The 24,073-nt window shown below is 45.6% G+C and overlaps 1 long non-coding RNA gene across 1 annotated transcript in view; it reads right to left on the bottom strand.

Annotated features, from left to right (window-relative positions):
* Positions 1-5,420: 5,420 nt before the first annotated feature.
* Positions 5,421-24,073, bottom strand: part of LOC134935315 (uncharacterized) — a 131,349-nt gene continuing 112,696 nt past the window's right edge. Inside the window, exon 3 of the long non-coding RNA XR_010180048.1 lies at positions 5,421-6,518. This is a non-coding gene — a long non-coding RNA (uncharacterized LOC134935315). The remainder of the gene's footprint in view (positions 6,519-24,073) is intronic.

Genomic DNA, 24,073 nt, shown 5'->3' with positions numbered 1-24,073 from the left:
TTCTTGCCCTCACCTCTCTCAGGTCCTGACCTCTCTTTCTCTCTGCCCACACCTCTTACTCTCTCTCATCCCCACCTCTCTTTCTTAATCCTGTTCCTTACTCTCTATTGTCCCCACCTCTCTCTTGTCCTGACCTCTCTCTCTCTTATCCTCACCTCTCTCTTTCTTGTCCTCACCTCTCTCTCTTCTCTCTTGTTCTCACCTCTCTTGTCCGCGTGGCCGCTCCTGATTTGCTGCCGGTCTGCGGCAGATTTGAAATAGTAGCGCCGCGGTCATAGGAGCCGCACTGCAGTTCCACCCCTAAGGCCACCAACCACAGCAGCCTCCTCCTCCGTTGCACCACCGCCACCCTCTGCCTCCTCCTCTGCTGCCCTCAGCCTCCTCTGCCAACATCGGTATGGGTAAGGTTCTCTGGCTTTAAAATATAGATTGTCTTGCTCTAGATGGGTGTACAGTGAGGAGCTAAACTGGATAGACCTGTGCCCTCAGTCCTTCTTTGCTCCTCTGCCAGCTCAGACAGCCGCCTCCTCTGCACCATCTTCGAGGCCCACAGCTTCCTCCGCCCTGCGCTGACCACAGCCTCCTCATCCACCACACTGCAGACCACAGCATCCTCAGCACCGCCGCTGATAAATAGGTAATCTTACCCTGCTACCTTTCTCTCTCCCTAGTCCCTACTGTATGCCCTTGCTGTCCCTCTCTCTGTCACTCTCCCTGTCCTTATGTCCCTTCTGTCACTTTCCCTGTCCCTCTGTCACTTTCCCTGTCCCTATGTCCTTGCTGTCACTCTCCCTGAATTTTGTCTCATTCCATGTAGCATAATGTGAATTTTGGCTTGTTCTGTGTGCTATAATGTGAATTTTGGCTTATTCTGTGTACTATAATGTGAATTTCGCTCATACCGTGTGGTATAATGTCATTTTCGGCTCATAATGTGAATTTCAGCTCATTCTATGTGCTATAATGTAAATTGCAGCTCATTCTGTGTGCTATAATGTGAATTTCAGCTCATTCTGTGTGCTATAATGTGAATTTTGGCTCATTCCGTGTGCTATAATGTGAATTTCGACTCATACCGTGTGCTATAATGTGAATTTCGGCTCATACTGTGTGGTATAATGTGAATTTCAGCTCATACTGTTTGGTATAATGTGAAAGGGGCACCAGTACTAGATAGTATAACCTACTATTGTGGTGCATCATGTATATAAAGGGTGTATGGTGTGGTAAACTACACTGAAGGACATGCCCCCTTTTTAGTGGCCACGCCCATTTTCCAGAACACGCGTGCTTCGTTACAACCTTTACTTTTCCATACCCCCACTTGAACATTTCCACTTCAACCACTGGTTGTGTGTATTTTAATAGAGAATGTTGTTATAATATTAATTATATTTGTAAAAGCATAGACTAAGAAGTAAGAGGAGTCAGGAATAGTAAGGGGCCTCCCCTTACTATTCCTGACTCCTCTTACTTCTTAGTCAGATGCTGACACTGAGGTGGGCCTGTGTGCTTCAAAAATGCCAGGGCCTATTTTTAGTACCAGTCCGGCCCTGACTACAACATAGGAGATTTAAGTCAGGTTCATGACAATATAGAGCATATCGTAGAAACACACGTATCAGTTTTCCCATACATAACTTGGGTCCTTGTATGGCTTATCTCCCACAGTGGAACCTTTGTAGTGCACCCAACATGGCTGCCTCATCTGGTACGCTTGTGGATGGGATGAAAAATATATAGACCTGATGCTTATACTTCAATGTATGGGGACCCTTTTCCTAGTGTTAGGATGCTGCAACCACCATATTTTGTATAATCTACTCTAAATGCAACCTATTCCACCCAGGGTAATCTTACGTAGTGCACCCAAGACGGCTGCCTCATCTCTTATTTTTTGTGCGGGGATTTTATATCCTGTGGAATTTATTACCCAAAATTACTGCACCAACCCTGAATTATGCTTATTACAGTACAGGTTGAGTATCCCATATCCAAATATTCCAAAATACGGAATATTCCGAAATACGGACTTTTTTTTAGTGAGAGTGAGATAGTGAACTCTTTGTTTTTTGATGGCTCAATGTACACAAACTTTGTTTAATATATAAAGTTATTAAAAATATTGTATTAAATGACCTTCAGGCTGTGTGTATAAGGTGTATATGAAACATAAATGAATTGTGTGAATATACACACACTTTGTTTAATGCACAAAGTTACAAAAAATATTGGCTAAAATGACCTTCAGGCTGTGTGTATAAGGTGTATATGTAACATAAATGCATTCTGTGCTTAGATTTAGGTCCCAACACCATGATATCTCATTATGGTATGCAATTATTCCAAAATACGGAAAAATCCGATATCCAAAATACCTCTGGTCCCAAGCATTTTGGATAAGGGATACTCAACCTGTATATATAGTAAATCAGTTAATTGACAAACAGAATAGCAGAGGGCCAATTTATCCACCTTCAACATTTTGTGCTCAATTTAACATCAATTCTGTTTGCAGGTGGCATGTTTTGTGTAGTATCATTCTATCCATGATACTACTATACTACTATGACGATGGTATTTATTTATTAACAGTTTCTTATAAAGCGCAACATATTCCGTTGTGCTTTACAATTAGAACAACAATAATAAAACAAAACTGGGTAATAGACAGACATAGAGGTAGGAAGGCCCTGCTCGCAAGCTTACAATCTATAGGGAAATAGGCATTGATACACAAGGAGAGATGCTACCTATTGCATAATGGTCCACCAGATTGCTAGGTTCTTAATGGGTTGTATAATATGATCACCCAGCAATGGTGGCCAAGGGTCAGGAGGGTGTGAGAGTAAAGAAAGACAAAATATGTGAGGTTATGTGTACTGTACAGAGAGGATGTAATTAGATAGGGAAGCATTGAAGGTTATGTGCATGGCTCTGGAATTTGATAGGCTTGTCTGAAGAGGTGAGTTTTCAGGGAACGTTTAAAGGTTTGGAGACTAGAGGTAAGTCTTATTGTGCATGGGAGGGCATTCCACAGAGTGGGTGAAGCCCGGATAAAGTCCTGTAATTTTGAATGGGAACAAGTAATACATGTGGATGAGAGACGCAGATCTTGTGCAGAGCGGAGAGGTCGGATAGGCAGATATTTTGAGATGAGTGAAGAGATGTATGTTGGTGCAGTTTGGTTAATAGCCTTGTACGTAAGTAAAAGTATTTTATATTTAATACGGTAGAATACCGGTAACCAATGGAGGGACAGACAGAGCGGATCTGCAGACGATGAACATCTAGCAAGGAAGATTAGCCTCGCAGCTTCATTCAAAATGGACTGTAGTGGTGAGAGCCTATGTTTGGGAAGACCGGTCAGGAGACTATTACAATAATCAATGCGGGAGATAATGAGAGCATGGATTAGAGATTTTGCTATATCTTGTGTAAGATATGGTCAGATTTTGGATATGTTTCTTAGCTGTATGTAACATGATTTTGAGACAGATTGAATGTGGGGAACAAAGGACAGTTCTGAGTCAAGAATGACACCTAGGCAGCGAGCTTGTGGGGTAGGGATGATTGCCGAGTTCTCAACAGTAATAGAGATAACAGGTTGGAAACTACTATTGGCCGGTGGAAATATAGTTAATTCTGTTTTGGAAATATTAAGTTTGAGGTGGCGAGATGTCATCCAAGATGAAATGGCAGAAAGGCATTCAGTATTTAACATTATCTGTCTGTGAGATCTCACGTGACACTTTTATTAGCAGGGTCCTCTGCTCTTGTAACACCCCCGGCATTGGCAGGGTATGTCTAAAGGGGGGTACTGATGGACAAGATGTGTGCTGAGCGATCTTAACACAGACTGCTCAGCACACATCTCTCCCCCCCACTCAGCACAGCGTGATGTGCTGAGCGAGCAGGGTTGTGGACGGGGGGCCGCTCACTTCACACAGCGCTGAAGTGAGTGACCCGCTAGATTGAGCCTGCATACAGGCTCAATCTAAAATTGGCGATAGCGATGCGCGGCCATCACTGGGGGGCATACACATGGCAGATCCGTGCTTAAAATCTAAGCAATCTAGTCAGATTGCTTAGATTTTAAACAGGGATCTCTCCGTGTGTACCCCCCTTAAGTGGTAGATATCACAGTTGTTGGGTGGCTATGTGATGAACCTTTCCCCTGAAATGTTGTTCCCTGTACCTTGTCTTGTAGAAGTGAGTCAGCAATTCAAACAGGAGGTCTTTTTTGAGCTGCAATGAACTCTGGATTGAAGATGAATAGTTGATTAATTGATGTTTGAATATAAAGAAACACAAAAGAAGTGGGCATCAAGAAGAATAAGAGTAGATCATTTGCCACAGTTCACACCACAAAGGCTCATTCAGTATGCAAAGGACAGTTGGTTTGAATCACAGATAAATAAGAATATCATTTTAACACTGCACAGTCAATAACAAGGGTTGCGGATGTTGGAGGGCACACTTTCCTGTGGCTTGGGCTGTCAATCAGACCTTGGGAGCAGAGGTATATACTTGCTGGACCTGCTTTAAATGGTTTCTCGCTGACACAAGATGGCCACGGCATCCAAGCCTCTCACCAGGACCAGTGGCGTCCGGTTTCCGGCTGCGGCATCTCAACACTCGCTCTTCGGCACTTTGCTCCCTATCCGCACTCCGCTGCTTACGCTTCTGCAATGCTGCTCTCACCGCCCAGCGTCTTGCGGCTGGACTTGTCCTCAGCTCCCACTCTGCTCCGCATTGCCTGCATCTCCAGCACCTACTGTCTGTACACTCCCGGCTCATTCTTCTTCTTCCCACAAGGCTCTGGTCTACCCAAACTGCCTCTGTCCAATTAGCTCTCTTCCTTCAGTCCACGTGACTAGAACATGGGCTCAACTTAACTCCTGCTGTGCCAATGCCTTCCTCTGTTACTGCAGTGGATCGGTAAGCTCTCTTAATGGGAATGCACACCAATTGTCCGGGGTACCATACTCTGCTGCTGCCAGCCTAGCGCTGCCTCTGATGAGTTACTGACAAATGTGAATGTGCTTTGGCTGTCTGCGCATGTGGATAGTACTTCGATATGACAGGGGTTCAGCACAGCCTGGAAGGCTTTGCTGGTTCCCCGTTGCCGGCAAGCAGACTGTACCACTTACACAATGTATAGATGACATAAGATGACATAAGGGATCCTTCAGAAACAGCAGTAAGCTAAGGTAACCACTAATATCATGACTCCTTTCAGCGTCAGAAACAAGGAAAAAGACCCTTTATATTTAACAGAAAAGTAAAGAAAACGTGCTGCATTATATTTTGTTCATCTTCAGTTAACAGTAATTTACTGTGAATAATTAATTAGATCTGTTAGCAACTACCAATTATATGCAACCATTGTGGGAGAATAATTATAGATCACAGTCACATTAATAAATGTGGTTTATGTTATCTTGCCAATAAATGTATAAATCAGCAGTTTTAGTCTATCATCAACTTCCATCTAAGATATAAATCAGTGACTTGTTATATAAAGAGTATATATTTTCTGTTACAAAAGATTGATGGTTAGCCGTCAGGATTATAGATAAATGTTTAGGTAATATTTACGAGGTGGCATTGCTTTGGATGAATTTACAACAACTGGGATGCATTTAAATAGAAACATTTTGCATTACTTTTAAATAACTTAAATGTTTTTGCTGAAGCATATATACTGTATGTTGAAGTTTTACATTTATTTGGTGTGACTGAATATAAATCCAGGCTAATAATTAACATCGGAGGCTTATTATTTATTTGGAAAGTTAATATTAATTTGTTGGTTACTATTATCCTTTACACACACCATTATCTCTCGTATATTCCCCCTTTTCCCTTTATCATCCATATTGACTTTCTTCCTCATGCAAGGCCTTATTCAGAGGTGGATGCAGTTGCATTCACTAGTGTAGATTTTTCTGGATTACGGCGGCAATATGCAAATTGTATTTTTTTTTGCTATTGAATTTGCAACTGGAAACCAAATTCCAAACTTCCTGTGCAGTGCATATATATGAACTAGGTCACACATAAGTATAGCTTAGCTTTCCACCAATATTATAATGGTAATTAGGAAGAATATGTTCTGTTGCTAAAATTAGCAGCAATAGAATATATTCATTGTAGCACAGTATTGATAAATATACCCATAAGACTGTTTTGTCGGTCAAATATACTATTTAGGGCTATCTGTATATTTCTGGTGGACTCTTCTATGTCTTTGCATTTTCAGTTGAAACTGTACTGGAAACCTAGTAAATAAACATGCAGATGTCATTGCTTTCCTTTGTTTGGCTGGCAGTGGGCACAATGCCAAGTTCTGAGGGAGCCTTGGAAGTATTATTTGGACAATCCTTACATAGAGATGAACTGTTCAAAAACTGTCTCCAAAGTGTACTTGCACAAACATGCTCTTATTCATCCTCAGGCAAGCATGACTTCAAGTTGATGGCTTTAATACTTCAGCAAACATATTTACTAGAACCCTGTGAAAGAAAATAGCAGTAGTCATTGTTCTAGCGCACTGATGTCATAGCCCAGGCTCTTATTTCTGTTTATATACGGCCTGTTGTTGCAGGTTATAGGTTTACTAAGAGAAAGATATTCCTTAAATAAAAATGACCTTTTCAATTTTGCTTAACACTAGTATATATATTTTTTTAGCAGTACCTAGATGCTGGGTGTTGCAACAGCCCATTTAGGTAAACTAAATGTCTTGGATGGTTAGGAACACTAACTACAGTACAAAACAACAACACTGTGCTTTGTCACTAAAAACTAAAAACATATCTGCAAAAGTAGTGTGTCAATCTGCAATCTATCTATACAATAAGTAATGGTAACAAACTACAAGGAGCAGCTCACCTGCTCCCAATTCTGCCTGGATCCTGTGGTTGTGGGGTGCTGTCCACTGCATCCGTGGACTCCATGGAGGGTGGTATTCATGTGACCGCCGGTCAGCTGCCCGACAGTCACATGACCTCCTCCACCAGCCCGACGGCTCACTATCCTGATGGTCGGCATGCCGACCAACAGGGACTATTTCCACTCGTGGGTGTCCACGACACCCATAGAGTGGGAATAGAACCCGTGGCGACCGCAGGTCTCCACCGAGCCCGCAAGGGGCTTGCTGCACTCGCCACTCCCCGCCGGGATCCCGGCGCCGGTAAGCTGACCGGCGGTCTCCTGACCGCCGGTCAGCCGTACTACACCCCTCCATGGAGGCCTCCGGTCCTGACACTGTGCCCTAATCTGAGTAAACCTAAAAGACGTGCGGTCAATTTGGGGCCGTTTGTGGTCTGAAATGGCGCCTACCGATCAGGGACCAGAGCCCTGTGATTTCTGGGAGCCCTTCATCTAGCTGGGGACCCCTGAAGCAGTGTAAGATTTACCACAGGGCAACCAAAGCAGCTGCTTAGGGCCCTGTTGGTCCCAGGAGGGGCGTCAACAAGGCTGCATAAAAGGGCATTTTCAGCAGACCACAAGCTTCACTAAAATTGTCCGACAGCTGGGCTGGCTGAATACCCCCAGCAGGCTGCCACTGTCAGTGATTAGACCAGCGGTTTCCAAACTTTTTTGAATCACGGCGCCCTAGAATATCAGAATTTTTTTCACGGCACCCCTAGGCCAAAAATTTCTTATTGAGAAATTTAGAAAGAAATATTACATTAAGTAGATTGCGTTTATATGTCATCCTTAGGGTCAGTTGTGTGGTGAGGGATAAGATTTGCTTCTGTTTGGCCACATATTTTATGGCTGGCAGCCACCGGAACTGGTTTTGCCTATTATATTGACCATGAATAATTTGAATTGGTCCTGGACCACCAACCCAGGGCACCCCTGCAAGTGTCCCGGGGCACCCCAGGGAGCCACGACACACAGTTTGGAAACCCCTGGATTAGACAGATGTTGGGTGCTGGCTTCAGCGCATGCCTGTGTTTGCAGTCCTGCAGTACTGTGCATGTCATGACACACAAGGTCTTCCAGTGTACTCTATAACAGTATTTTATTTTATATAACATCCACCTACTTTAAATTCTATTCAGATGGGTGTGGGGTATGGTGGTGGTGGTGGAGGGGTGGTGTGGGATGGATAGCGTTATTTTAAGTAGAGTCCCTAATATCCACCTGCTACAATCATGGCTGGGGAGGAGGCACACACTGACTGGTGATATATCAATATGCTATAAATGCTCTATTTTAAGTACTACTGTGTATGTAGAAGCCTGCTACAATCAGTGGGGCACTGAGATATAATCAATACAGTCACACTCACTGAGGGGTGTAATAATGAGTATTATAAGGGGTGGGGGACCTGCTAGACTGCTACAATCAGTAAGGGGGGAGAGGCACTCATATATAATGCAGTCAACACTAATGTGATTGGGTGTACTAATGGGATACATACAATTTACCAGCAGATGGGATGCTGGCTGTCACTACACCAACAGTTGCATCCCATCTGTCAGAATCCCATCAGCGAGTGCGCTTGCAGGCTTGCTGCACTCGCCATGCTACGGGCCCGGTGGCTCGCCACAGGTTATATTCCCACTCGCATGGTTGCATACCCCGTGTTTGTCGGGATTCAGGTCAGCGGCATTTCACCAGCTGTCAGGATTCTGGCATCAGTCTCCTGAATGCCGGGATCCCGACAGCCAGTGTATTAACTGCATGCCATAATAATAAGTATTGTAAGGTATGGGTGCCTGGCCTGCATTATATATCAGTGCCCCCCCACTGATTGTAGCACCCCCCATCCACTATTGGTAGGTCCACATCCCTTATAATATTCATTATTGCATCCCTCAGTCAGTTACTGAATTGACTATATATCAGTGCCTTTAGTGTGACTCCATTATACAAAGTCTAACAATTAAGTTAGCAAACTAACTGCCATGCAGTAGCGTATTTACCACTATGCAACCAACGTAGCCACAAGGGCCCGGCGGGTCCCAGGGGCACACTGAGGATTGTTTGAGGAGGGGGGGTACCAAATTGGTGTCTTGATTAGGGCCCCATGGGGTCTAAATCTGCCTCTGCTCTGAAGGTACAACACTGATCCAGGCGCTAATCAATTAATAATAATACATATTCTTCATTTTTAACGTAGTTTAAGCTGCAACCTCCGTCCAGCTGTACCTGTGTTCGTACAGCTAAAATTGATTGTGAGGTAGGGGGCTCGCTTGCTCTCCTTCCTCAAAAACCAAAGAAGTAAGAAAGAAAAAGGAATGACTGATTGTGCTATATTACCAGGTGCGTATATGAATAAAGACACATTTAAAATTACCTCTCTGGTTTTTATTTAAATTCAAAAATATCACAAATGTGAATATATATATAAAAACTTAATATGCATGCATATTCACTATGAGCTCACTTAAAAACTGTAACACTAATTCTATGTTTAAGCATCCAGTGCTCAGATCTGTTTTTAGGGACAGTTATTTCTTCCACTGATGTATGTAAATAAATAACTTGTATTCCCACATCAATAGCTGATGTTTTTCCAAATATATTGGGACTCAGTCCTCTAAATAGAGACACAGTTCCTGTTTGTATACTGGCCACAGTCTGTAGACTGTCAATTTTAAGACAGATGTATGCCGCTTACCGCCGCAGCAGTGAGCACGGACGTGCTGGGGAGATCCTCGCTGTGCACAGCGGCGGTGTGTAGCTCTCCCTTCTCCCGTCTCTCCCTAAAAACAGATTTGAGCACTGGATGCTTAAACATAGAATTAGTGTTACAGTTTTTATGTGAGCTCATAGTGAATATACATGCATATTAAGTTTTTATATATATTCACATTTGTGATATTTTTGAATTTAAATAAAAACCAGAGAGGTAATTTTAAATGTGTCTTTATTCATATACGCACCTGGTAATATAGCGCAATCAGTCATTCCTCTTTCTTTCTGCTCTGAAGGTCCCTTACCAACCTGTTAGAGAGGGCCGCACCTATGGAGCAACAGGAGCCTGTCTGCAATCTTACCCCAGGGGTGCAGTTATGTGACCTTACAGACCTTGAACAACACAACTGCCAGATACTACCATGGCGTGCGACAGCTGACTCTGGTAAGCCAACCTGCTACCTGCTGCAACATTCCTAATGCCTGAGTATTCCTGACTGTATCATTCTATGACCACCTGGGGGTCCCTACCTGGCCTTAACTCCTCCCAGTCCTACAAATGAACTGTTTTGTATACCACTCCTAGCCCATCTACTGGGGTAGCTGTGGTGACAGCATGTGTTAACCTGTGAAACAGATATGGCAGCCTAGCCATTTCTATGGGTGTACATGGCCAGTGACAACCCTGAATATCCTGCACATATCTCTCAGCTACATCTTTAGTGAACTACCAATTTTTTTACACGCCCTGTTTTTATTTTTTCTCAATGTTTGATACTCTTGCCTCCCCTTAATTCAGAAGGACAAGAGAGGCGCAACCAAAAATGACACCAGTCGCCCCTCTGATATGCCTTTCCCGCCCTGAAATGCCTCGATTTCTGAAGCTATCCAGCTCTGCATCTACTTGGAAAGAATCCTGCACACCCGGTTCACCTAATTCTGCATCCTCAGACTCTATCTCCCAGCTTGGAGATCATCTTTAAACCAATATGGCCTTGGACGCAGGGGGCATCAACCAAATATGACAAATGTTATGCTCCAAACAAGATTTTGATCCAGGATATGATCCATATCAAAATAACTACCATCCAGGCTGAGGTCTCCCATCTGGATACTAGATTAATGTCCCTTGAAAAGTCCAGGGACTCCTCAATAGCTTTCACAATGGACTTCATGAGAATCTAGTGCAACATCCCGCATTCAGAACTGTCACCACTAGTCTCAGTGATCTCGACAATAGAGGTAGGAGGAACAACTTGAGGATCATGGGCATCCAGGAAGACATTCCAATACAGGGCCTTATTGGCTTTCTCACTAGACTCTTCAATAAAGTCCTGGTTCAGGCTTCTGATTCATTCAATATTTGATAGTGCACATCATCTCTGCGACCCAGAAGAGCACTTTATGATAGATCCAGAGCTGTCACCTACAATACTATGTGCAAAAGAAGATGACATTGGGGGTGATTCAGACCTGATCGCTGGGCTGCAAACCTTGATGCCCTGCGTTCGGATAGTTGCCACCTTCAGGGGGAGTGTAAATCCGCCATGCAAGTGTGCGATCCCATGTGTACGCAGAGCTGCAAAAATCCACTTTGTGCAGTCTCTGCGCAGCCCAGGATTTACTCCTACAGTGTGAAGAGAACAGGATGATCGGGGCCAAAGCTGACGTCAGAAACCTTCCCTGAATATGCTTGAACACCCCAGCATTTTTCTGGACACTCCCAATAAATGGTCAGTTGCCACCAACAAACGGCCTCTTCCTGTCAATCACCTTGCGAACGCACGTGCGATCGGATTTTTCGCACAATCCCGTCACTGACCGGCGATGTCCTTCGTTGTTGTCTGATGTGCGTGTGCATTACGGTGCATATGCATGTGCAGTTAGAACCTGATCACGCACTGTGCGAAAACACACAACAGCGATCGGGTCTAAATCACCCCCATTATTAATTGGGGGAAAAGCATCCCACCTCTCTGTCTGCTGTTTTTTTGTGACCTCTCCCCCTTTCTAGCACCTGATATATAACTATCTCCAGGAATGATTGAGCAACTACCACTGTTTGTCTGCATGTGTGAGAAGGCTTTGAATGGGAGCAGCATTTGGAAGGCATGCTGTTCCTTGTAGTGCTAATGGGAGATCCTGGGGGTGGCTCCCACGTAAGTTAGCTCTCTGTCTGGATGCGTTTTTGTATGAGCCTTTATCATGAGTCCTTACTGTAGACAAATCACATGGCCCTATGTGGGCACTGCCATTATGTAGTGTTAGGAATGCTGATATCGGAGAAGCCTTGATGCAGCCAGCAGCTAAACATGTCTTTGCAAATGCATGTGACCAATTTCTCTGAAATCCAAGTACCAGATAGGTTCAGGTATTGTCACAGGTAATTTTTAGTGTGCTGGTGGGATACCAGGGGGGAAAAAAGCACCCCCCCTCTCTGTCTCACCCCCATTATTAGAAAGGTTTGTCATTTGGATGATATTGACGTCAGTGGTTAGAGAATTCAGATCTTCCAAGACCACTCCTGGAGTATCTCTAAAACTGCAGAGTGTTAAACCTTCTAACCTCAGTACTACGCAAGCTATACATTAAGTCCAGGTGCGACTTCTCATTCAGTCTTCAAGTCTTACACAATGGAAAGCTTCTCTCCCTGCGGGAACCATCTAATCTGCTCTCATTTTGATCATACAGTACTTAGGCATTCTATCTGTTTCCCTAACTGACTGGCTCCTTGATTCCATCAAATAGTAACATTAATTTGAAGGTGGAATACTAAAGGGGGAAAGCTTTGAGAAGTATTCACACCTGGATAACAATGCAGATTATGAATAAATGACAATGCAGACAGGTATATTCTCTGACTGTTTGGAATGGGGTATATCAAGAGCAGACTGACTTACAGAACAGAAATAAGTATAGCTACCAAATTCACTGTGGTTTCAGAAATCACTGCAGAGCAGAAATCTCTGCAGACCAACTTTGGAGACCATGAACAGGAACTGTTAATGCAGGTGCAGTGTGACAGTTGATCCTCTGACTCACTGCTCTTCTGTTGAAGTTCTGCCTGACCCCCCATCTGCAGTATATGTCAGACTGTGCCTTCAGATCAGTGCAGTATTTTCGGCAGTGGGATACATCCTGAGCAAAGTTGCTTAAACAAAATTTTAAATTCAGAGACTCCACGGCCTAGTTAGTGGCTACCATATAGACCTCCATGGCCCTGACAAAGGCCTAATTCAGACCTGATCGGTGCTGTGCGTTTTTTTGTCTAAACTGCATCTCAGCCCTGCGATCGCCTCTGCCTGATTGACAGGCAGAGGCATTTGCTGGGCGGAAGGGGGCGGGCAGATGGCGTTTGTCCATAGGGGCACGGTCCGGGCAACGCAGGCGTGCCTGGGTTGTGCGGGGGGAGGGCCGTGGCGGCTGTGTGACATAACACACAGCCGCTGTGACCCTCTCAACAACAAGTAGCTCCCTGCCAGTGCGCAGGAGCTGCGCTGGTAGGAAGCCTCTCCTAAAGTCCAAAATCATCGTCGCTGTGCTTGTACTTGTGCGGGGGAGGGAGGGGTAGGGCCGACATGCGGGGTGGACTAGCCCTGTGCTGGGCGTCCCCCCGCATGTCTGTGTGACTGATCTACGATCAGTTCTGAATTAGGCCCGAAGTTCAAACCTAGGCAAAAACCTAATCCTGGTCACCCCCATGCCGCTAGGTAGAAAACACTACCTGTGCATAAAGGACAAACAGATACACACACACTCACACACACATGCACACGCACACACTTGTTTGCTTATTATATAGATTATAGGGTTAAAAAAAAATGAAGATGCTTTTTTTGATTTAAACCAGTTTTTTTTTGCATTCTACTGTGTATTAATACACACAGTAGTTGTGACTGATTTTTATAGTACATCCCATAAAATACTTTGCTTTTCATTTGTTTATAGTCTGTGTCCATTTGTACCTTGCAAACCATTCCATCTGCCATTCAGGGTGACTTCTTATCATGTGCTTTTCCTTCTCTTACTTAGACTATCTTCTATACCATACTCCTTACCATGACACAGGGGCATTTTAACAGATGAGGGGGCCCGTGTGCAGACTCTGGGTGGGCCCCCTCCTCTGCATGGCGCAGAAGCCTCCGGCTACTGCGGCCATACTTTACACTATCACACTGCTTGCAGTGCTTTGTCAGGATGGACTCTTATTGGAGGTTGTCTTCTGGCAACAGCAACAAAGTAAATTCATGTGAAAATATTAATTCAACTCGCTTTAAAATCATTGAAATCAGTTCCTTACCTTCTGTCAGCCATCTGTGATTGCGCTTCCTATGATGCCGTCTTTAGTAAGAGAGCTGTTGCCAGTATTTCCCGTTGATTCAATAAACAGAGAGGCAATTAGTAAAACCCCAAACAGCGTTCCCACCGGGCCTTGGTAAGTGGTACCACTTAAAGAGTTTTGCTGCCTCTAATAATTGCTCAGCAACTTCTGAGGAAGCCGATGTATGATAGAGCCAGATCAAGTACTTGTTATGGGGAGGGGGGGCTCAGGAGGACCCACTTTCAACACAATACACTTTACTAATGCATACAAGTTAGGAGATTCCATCTTCCACACAATACATCATATCATGAGGCAATGGTCTTGGTACTGCTACTGGAGTGGACAGGGCTGGAACCAGACAAACAATGTTTCATGATTGAAAATCACATGCTCTCCTCTCCGTTGCAATTCTCCTTCTTGTTGTTTAAACAACCCTCTGTCTTCCATCCAACTATTGGCCCAGTATTGGCTCAGTGGAACAATTTGCAGAGGAGTACCTGTGTATCATCTTTGGTTTTCCTCCTGACACATGGACCACTGCATGGTGATGGGCAGGGATAACACAGGCAGGCCAGCTGGTCAGTTCTATGGGTGTGCTTCTATTTGATGATATACACAATAAATGTCCCTACCTGGATCTTAAGTGTGGTGTTACTGTATCTCCAAATCAAATGCTTCCTCTGAATTCAGGTGAACTGGAGTCTATACAAGGTTTCTTACTTTTTTGAGAGGCTAGGCCTAACCCCCTCTTGCCTGACTCAACTTATTTCTGTGGGATACAAACTTGTATTTGAAGATTTACAGACTTTGCCTAAATGTACAGAAAACTGGGACTGGGATCTTCATATTCAGGTGAGTCCCAAGGACTGACATAAGATCTTTCAAACCACCTTTTCCTGTTCAGTTAGTTACTCCAACACTGAATCCCAGTTTAAGGTTCTTTCTTGATGGAATATATGCCCTAGCATTTTTGCTTGGATAATCTCTTAAAAGACTAGCTTGTCTTGGAGATATAACAAAATACAAGGCACATCCCACTATATTTGGTGGGGTTGCTAGATCCTGCATCCTTTTTGGGATTCTGTGATGGACCTAACTAAAGTAATAATTGTTGTATGGCACTCCATAAAGGCCCTCCTTTAGATTACTGAATAATATTACTGGCTCTATATCCTGTTATTAAGAAGTCAGTGCTGCTAAAGCTATTATCTCAGTGTACTGGAAATCTAACTCTCTGCCCTCTGTTAAGGAATGGTTCTCTAGCTTAAACCCCTATATGCAGGCCCGGCAACAGGGGTGGGACAAAGGGGACAACTGTATCAGGCCCCAACGTTCAGGAGCACAAAAACCAAGCCGCACTACCTAACAGTGTTCTACACCTTGTTGTTTGTTCCAGAGTCTGGCCACCTGTGTAATAAAGTTAAAAAAAAAACAAAAAATTGCACCAACTTGAAAGTCAACCCCCCATCCCCCCCCCCGCTACCTAGTCGCTTGGTCCATTCCACATGGTCTGCGCTGCGCTACCCCGTCATAGTGCTGGAGACGTCACCAGAGCCCCACACATGGACGGCATCCCATACATTTGCCCTGGGCAGGTACCGCATAACGGATGGGAGGTACTGCATGACGGGCGGGACACCGGGAGAAGTGGCTGCGCACTGGGGCTCCTCTCTGATTGTTTCACACTTCCCCCGCTGGCACCCACAACAACCAAGCAGCGTGCGGAGATGCGGATTCTGTCAGTCCGGCAATGGAGGCAGAGCGGGAGGAGGATCAGGAGGACCGGTGCTGCGGATAAGCTCTATTGCTAATGCCGGTAAGAGAGAGTCTTTCTCTCCAGTGCTGATGTGCTGCATTATTACATTAGATGTGCCCCCCCACCCCTAAAATCAGATATAAGGGACCCCTGTATAGTGTCAGTGTGTGTGTGTGTGTGTGTGTGTGTGTGTGTATATATGGACCCCTGTATAGTGTCAGTGTGTGTGTGTGTGTGTGTGTGTGTATGGACCCCTGTATAGTGTCAGTATGTGTGTGTATGGGCCCCTGTATAGTGTCAGTGTGTGTGTGTATGGACCCCTGTATAGTGTCAGTGTGTGTGTGTGTGTAACCCTGTATAGTTTCAGTGTGTATGTATAGTGTCAGTGTATGTGTGTGTGTACGGACCCCTGTATACTGTCAGTGTGTGGGTGTGTGTGTGTACCCCTGTATAGCATCAGTATGTGTGTATGGACCCGTGTGTAGTGTCAGTGTATGTGTTTGTACGGACCCCAGTATAGTGTCAGTGTGTTTGTATGGACCCCTGTATAGTGTCAGTGTATGTGTGTGTACGGACCCCTGTGTAGTGTCAGAGTGTGTGTGTAGAGTCAGTGTATGTGTGTGTATGGACCCCTGTATAGTGTCAGTGTGTGTGTGTGTGTGTATGGACCTCTGTATAGTGTCAGTGTGTGTGTGTGTGTGTGTGTGTGTATGGACCCCTGTATTGTATCAGTGTATGTGAATGGACCCCTGTATAGTGTCAGTGTGTGTGTATGGACCCCTGTATAGTGTCAGTGTGTGTGTATAGACCCCTGTGTAGTGTCAGTATATATATGTGTACGGACCCCTGTATAGTATCAGTGGGTGTATGGACCCCTGTATAGTGTCAGTGTGTGTGTGTGTGTGTGTGTGTGTGTGTGTGTAGAGTCATTGTATGTGTGTGCACGGACCCCTCTATAGTGTCAGTGTATTGACCCCTGTATAGTGTCAGTGTGTGTGTGTACGGACCCCTGTGTAGTGCCACTGTATATGTATGTACGGATCCCTGTATAGTGTCAATGTATGGACCCTGTATAGTGTCAGTGTGTGTGTGTATGGACCCCTGTATAGTGTCAGTGTGTGTGTGTTTGTATGGACCTCTGTATAGTGTCAGTGTGTGTGTGTGTATGGACCCCTGCAGGGGTGTATCTAGGGGTCCGAGCGCCCATGGCAAAGTAAGGGGCTGTTGCCCCCCCTACACACCTTGTTCCTGTCGACCTTTTGTCCATGTCGACCTAAGGTGTGTCGACCAATTGGCGTCGACCTAAGGTGTGTCGACCTTTTTGTTGTCGACCTGGAGTCCCAGACCCCTTTCAAACTGCCAGGATGCCAAACGCTGGCATCTTGACTGCATCCCGAATGAAATGCTAATGAGCTGCTGTGAGATGAGCCTCAAACGGACCCAGCCATTAACCAAACACCATTAGTTGGATGGTAGAAGTGCTTCCTGTTAGAAAAAACATCAGGGTGCCATCACTTCTGAGATAAAATTATCAATTATACAATTGACTGATATACATTTCCTTGAACCTGGCCTTGAAATAGGTAAGATTTGTATTTTCTTTATTACACTCAACAAGTTAAAGTTTTCGCTTACTTACTACTTACTTACATCTAACATGCATGAAAATCGTGTAGTTTTCCAGGTATTACAGTCCCTTCTCCCAAACACTGACACTTTTTTTTTTATCCAACAACAAATAGATCTATAGCACTGTGCTATATAACAATTGCTGTGTACCTGGTGAGAGTCCATTACTGCCGGCGCGGCGCCGGTGTTCGTCAGCACCGCACTGCACTAGTGATCAGACTAGTGTCCGGCAGCACCGCACTTGTAATCAAGCTCAGAATAAACTACAGTTCCCAGCAGCCCTTGCTGCCGGGAGCTCCCAGCAACAAGGGCTGCTGGGAGCTGTAGTTTATTTTGAGTCTGATTACAAGTGCGGTGCTGCCAGACACCAGCGCCGCTCCAGCAGTAACAGACTCTCACCAGGTACAGTCTGACAGTACTGCTTTTCTACCCTTTGGCCGCGGGTGGCACAGCCAGGCAGCGCCCCCTCCTTGCCTGGCGCCCCTGGCGAGTGCCATCCTGGCCAATGGGTAGATACACCCCTGGACCCCTGTATAGTGTCAGTGTGTGTGTGTGTGTGGACCCATGTATAGTGTCAGTGTGTGTGTGTGTGTGTATGGACCCCTGTATAGTGTCAGTATATGTGTGTGTGTGTGTGTGTGTGTATGGGCCCTTGTATAGTGTCAGTGCGTGTGTGTGTGTGTGTGTGTGTCTGTGGGCCCCTGTATAGTGTGTATGTATGTATGTATGTATGTATGTATGGACCCCTGTATAGTATCATAGTATCAGTATGTATGGGCCACTGTATAGTGTCAGTGTGTGTGTGTGTGTGTGTGTGTGTGTACCCCTGTACAGTGTCAGTGTGTGTGTGTGTGTATGTATGGACCCCTGTACAGTGTCTGTGTGTGTGTGTATGGGCCCCTGTATAGTGTCAGTGTGTGTGTGTGTGTGTACGGACCCCTGTACAGTGTAGAGATGAGCGGGTTCGGTTCCTCGGAATCCGAACCCGCCCGAACTTCAGGTTTTTTTACACGGGTCCGAGCGACTCGGATCTTCCCGCCTTGCTCGGTTAACCCGAGAGCGCCCGAACGTCATCATCCCGCTGTCGGATTCTCGCGAGGCTCGGATTCTATCGCGAGACTCGGATTCTATATAAGGAGCCGCGCGTCGCCGCCATTTTCACACGTGCATTGAGATTGATAGGGAGAGGACGTGGCTGGCGTCCTCTCCGTTTATAGAGAAGAGAGTGAGACTAGAGTAGAGAGAGACACAGTATTTACTTTAGTAATTTTGGGGAGCATTAGGAGGAGTACTACTACTTGCTGAAGTGATAGTGTGACTGTATATCTGACTTGTGGGGGAGACAGTGGGGAGCAGTTAGAGTCTGAGAGCAGGAGTACATATTTTAACGTACAGTGCACACTTTTGCTGCCAGAGTGCCACACTGCCATTGTGACCACACTGACCACCAGTATATATTGTGATTGTCTGCTTAGGAGTACTACTTGCAAGTTGCTGATAGTGTGACCAGTGACCTGACCACCAGTTTAATTAATCACCACCAGTTTAATATATATATATATATATATATATATATATATATAATTGTATATAATATATATATATAATTGTATACCACCTACCCGTGTTTTTTTTTCTTTCTTCTTGATACATACTACTATAGTAGCTTACTGTAGCAGTCTGCGGTGCTGCTGAGCTGACAGTGTCCAGCAGGTCCGTCATCAGTCATTACATAATAAATATATATACCTGTCCGGCTGCAGTACTAGTGATATTATATATATATATATTAATTTCATCTCATTATCATCCAGTCTATATTAGCAGCAGACACAGTACGGTAGTCCACGGCTGTAGCTACCTCTGTGTCGGCAGTCGCTCGTCCATCCATAATTGTATACCACCTACCCGTGTTTTTTTTTCTTTTCTTTCGTCTTGATACATACTACTATAGTAGCTTACTGTAGCAGTCTGCGGTGCTGCTGAGCTGACAGTGTCCAGCAGGTCCGTCATCAGTCATTACATAATAAATATATATACCTGTCCGGCTGCAGTACTAGTGATATTATATATATATATATATTAATTTCATCTCATTATCATCCAGTCTATATTAGCAGCAGACACAGTACGGTAGTCCACGGCTGTAGCTACCTCTGTGTCGGCAGTCGCTCGTCCATCCATAATTGTATACCACCTACCCGTGGTTTTTTTTTTTTTTTTTTCTTCTTGATACATACTACTATAGTAGCTTACTGTAGCAGTCTGCGGTGCTGCTGAGCTGACAGTGTCCAGCAGGTCCGTCATCAGTCATTACATAATAAATATATATACCTGTCCAGCTGCAGTACTAGTGATATTATATATATATATATATATTAATTTCATCTCATTATCATCCAGTCTATATTAGCAGCAGACACAGTACGGTAGTCCACGGCTGTAGCTACCTCTGTGTCGGCAGTCGCTCGTCCATCCATAAGTATACTAGTATCCATCCATCTCCATTGTTTACCTGAGGTGCCTTTTAGTTGTGCCTATTAAAATATGGAGAACAAAAATGTTGAGGTTCCAAAATTAGGGAAAGATCAAGATCCACTTCCACCTCGTGCTGAAGCTGCTGCCACTAGTCATGGCCGAGACGATGAAATGCCAGCAACGTCGTCTGCCAAGGCCGATGCCCAATGTCATAGTACAGAGCATGTAAAATCCAAAACACCAAATATCAGTAAAAAAAGGACTCCAAAATCTAAAATAAAATTGTCGGAGGAGAAGCGTAAACTTGCCAATATGCCATTTACCACACGGAGTGGCAAGGAACGGCTGAGGCCCTGGCCTATGTTCATGGCTAGTGGTTCAGCTTCACATGAGGATGGAAGCACTCAGCCTCTCGCTAGAAAAATGAAAAGACTCAAGCTGGCAAAAGCACCGCAAAGAACTGTGCGTTCTTCGAAATCCCAAATCCACAAGGAGAGTCCAATTGTGTCGGTTGCGATGCCTGACCTTCCCAACACTGGACGTGAAGAGCATGCGCCTTCCACCATTTGCACGCCCCCTGCAAGTGCTGGAAGGAGCACCCGCAGTCCAGTTCCTGATAGTCAGATTGAAGATGTCAGTGTTGAAGTACACCAGGATGAGGAGGATATGGGTGTTGCTGGCGCTGGGGAGGAAATTGACAAGGAGGATTCTGATGGTGAGGTGGTTTGTTTAAGTCAGGCACCCGGGGAGACACCTGTTGTCCGTGGGAGGAATATGGCCGTTGACATGCCTGGTGAAAATACCAAAAAAATCAGCTCTTCGGTGTGGAAGTATTTCAACAGAAATGCGGACAACATTTGTCAAGCCGTGTGTTGCCTTTGTCAAGCTGTAATAAGTAGGGGTAAGGACGTTAACCACCTCGGAACATCCTCCCTTATACGTCACCTGCAGCGCATTCATAATAAGTCAGTGACAAGTTCAAAAACTTTGGGCGACAGCGGAAGCAGTCCACTGACCAGTAAATCCCTTCCTCTTGTAACCAAGCTCACGCAAACCACCCCACCAACTCCCTCAGTGTCAATTTCCTCCTTCCCCAGGAATGCCAATAGTCCTGCAGGCCATGTCACTGGCAATTCTGACGAGTCCTCTCCTGCCTGGGATTCCTCCGATGCATCCTTGCGTGTAACGCCTACTGCTGCTGGCGCTGCTGTTGTTGCTGCTGGGAGTCGATGGTCATCCCAGAGGGGAAGTCGTAAGCCCACTTTTACTACTTCCACCAAGCAATTGACTGTCCAACAGTCCTTTGCGAGGAAGATGAAATATCACAGCAGTCATCCTGTTGCAAAGCGGATAACTGAGGCCTTGACAACTATGTTGGTGTTAGACGTGCGTCCGGTATCCGCCGTTAGTTCACAGGGAACTAGACAATTTCTTGAGGTAGTGTGCCCCCGTTACCAAATACCATCTAGGTTCCACTTCTCTAGGCAGGCGATACCGAGAATGTACACGGACGTCAGAAAAAGACTCACCAGTGTCCTAAAAAATGCAGTTGTACCCAATGTCCACTTAACCACGGACATGTGGACAAGTGGAGCAGGGCAGGGTCAGGACTATATGACTGTGACAGCCCACTGGGTAGATGTATGGACTCCCGCCGCAAGAACAGCAGCGGCGGCACCAGTAGCAGCATCTCGCAAACGCCAACTCTTTCCTAGGCAGGCTACGCTTTGTATCACCGGTTTCCAGAATACGCACACAGCTGAAAACCTCTTACGGCAACTGAGGAAGATCATCGCGGAATGGCTTACCCCAATTGGACTCTCCTGTGGATTTGTGGCATCGGACAACGCCAGCAATATTGTGTGTGCATTAAATATGGGCAAATTCCAGCACGTCCCATGTTTTGCACATACCTTGAATTTGGTGGTGCAGAATTTTAAAAAAAAACGACAGGGGCGTGCAAGAGATGCTGTCGGTGGCCAGAAGAATTGCGGGACACTTTCGGCGTACAGGCACCACGTACAGAAGACTGGAGCACCACCAAAAATGCCTGAACCTGCCCTGCCATCATCTGAAGCAAGAAGTGGTAACGAGGTGGAATTCAACCCTATATATGCTTCAGAGGTTGGAGAAGCAGCAAAAGGCCATTCAAGCCTATACAATTGAGCACGATATAGGAGGTGGAATGTACCTGTCTCAAGCGCAGTGGAGAATGATTTCAACGTTGTGCAAGGTTCTGCAACCTTTTGAACTTGCCACACGTGAAGTCAGTTCAGACACTGCCAGCCTGAGTCAGGTCATTCCCCTCATCAGGCTTTTGCAGAAGAAGCTGGAGGCATTGAAGGAGGAGCTAAAAGGGAGCGATTCCGCTAGGCATGTGGGACTTGTGGATGGAGCCCTTAATTCGCTTAACAAGGATTCACGGGTGGTCAATCTGTTGAAATCAGAGCACTACATTTTGGCCACCGTGCTCGATCCTAGATTTAAAACCTACCTTGGATCTCTCTTTCCGGCAGACACAAGTCTGCTGGGGTTCAAAGACCTGCTGGTGACAAAATTGTCAAGTCAAGCGGAACGCGACCTGTCAACATCTCCTCATTCACACTCTCCCGCAACTCGGGGTGCGAGGAAAAGGCTCAGAATTCCGAGCCCACCCGCTGGCGGTGATGCAGGGCAGTCTGGAGCGACTGCTGATGCTGACATCTGGTCCGGACTGAAGGACCTGACAACGATTACGGACATGTCGTCTACTGTCACTGCATATGATTCTCTCACCATTGCAAGAATGGTGGAGGATTATATGAGTGACCGCATCCAAGTAGGCACGTCAGACAGTCCGTACTTATACTGGCAGGAAAAAGAGGCAATTTGGAGGCCCTTGCACAAACTGGCTTTATTCTACCTAAGTTGCCCTCCCACAAGTGTGTACTCCGAAAGAGTGTTTAGTGCCGCCGCTCACCTTGTCAGCAATCGGCGTACGAGGTTACTTCCAGAAAATGTGGAGAAGATGATGTTCATTAAAATGAATTATAATCAATTCCTCCGTGGAGACATTGACCAGCAGCAATTGCCTCCACAAAGTACACAGGGAGCTGAGATGGTGGATTCCAGTGGGGACGAATTGATAATCTGTGAGGAGCGGGATGTACACGGTGATATATCGGAGGATGATGATGAGGTGGACATCTTGCCTCTGTAGAGCCAGTTTGTGCAAGGAGAGATTAATTGCTTCTTTTTCGGTGGGGGTCCAAACCAACCTGTCATTTCAGTCACAGTCGTGTGGCAGACCCTGTCACTGAAATGATGAGTTGGTTAAAGTGTGCATGTCCTGTTTATACAACATAAGGGTGGGTGGGAGGGCCCAAGGACAATTCCATCTTGCACCTCTTTTTTCTTTCATTTTTATTTGCGTCACGTGCTGTTTGGGGAGTGTTTTTTGGAAGGGCCATCCTGCGTGACACTGCAGTGCCACTCCTAGATGGGCCAGGTGTTTGTGTCGGCCACTAGGGTCGCTTAGCTTACTCACACAGCTACCTCATTGCGCCTCTTTTTTTCTTCTTTGCGTCATGTGCTGTTTGGGGAGTGTTTTTTGGAAGGGCCATCCTGCGTGACACTGCAGTGCCACTCCTAGATGGGCCAGGTGTTTGTGTCGGCCACTAGGGTCGCTTAGCTTACTCACACAGCTACCTCATTGCGCCTCTTTTTTTCTTTGCGTCATGTGCTGTTTGGGGAGTGTTTTTTGGAAGGGCCATCCTGCGTGACACTGCAGTGACACTCCTAGATGAGCCAGGTGTTTGTGTCGGCCACTAGGGTCGCTTAGCTTACTCACACAGCTACCTCATTGCGCCTCTTTTTTTCTTTGCGTCATGTGCTGTTTGGGGAGTGTTTTTTGGAAGGCCATCCTGCGTGACACTGCAGTGCCACTCCTAGATGGGCCAGGTGTTTGTGTCGGCCACTAGGGTCGCTTAGCTTACTCACACAGCTACCTCATTGCGCCTCTTTTTTTCTTCTTTGCGTCATGTGCTGTTTGGGGAGTGTTTTTTGGAAGGGCCATCCTGCGTGACACTGCAGTGCCACTCCTAGATGGGCCAGGTGTTTGTGTCGGCCACTAGGGTCGCTTAGCTTACTCACACAGCTACCTCATTGCGCCTCTTTTTTTCTTCTTTGCGTCATGTGCTGTTTGGGGAGTGTTTTTTGGAAGGGCCATCCTGCGTGACACTGCAGTG

Source organism: Pseudophryne corroboree, chromosome 6, assembly GCF_028390025.1.
Source record: "Pseudophryne corroboree isolate aPseCor3 chromosome 6, aPseCor3.hap2, whole genome shotgun sequence".
Classification (NCBI taxonomy): Eukaryota; Metazoa; Chordata; class Amphibia; order Anura; family Myobatrachidae; genus Pseudophryne; species Pseudophryne corroboree.
Note: the sequence above shows the minus strand (reverse complement) of the source record. Positions and strands in the feature narration are given on the sequence as shown.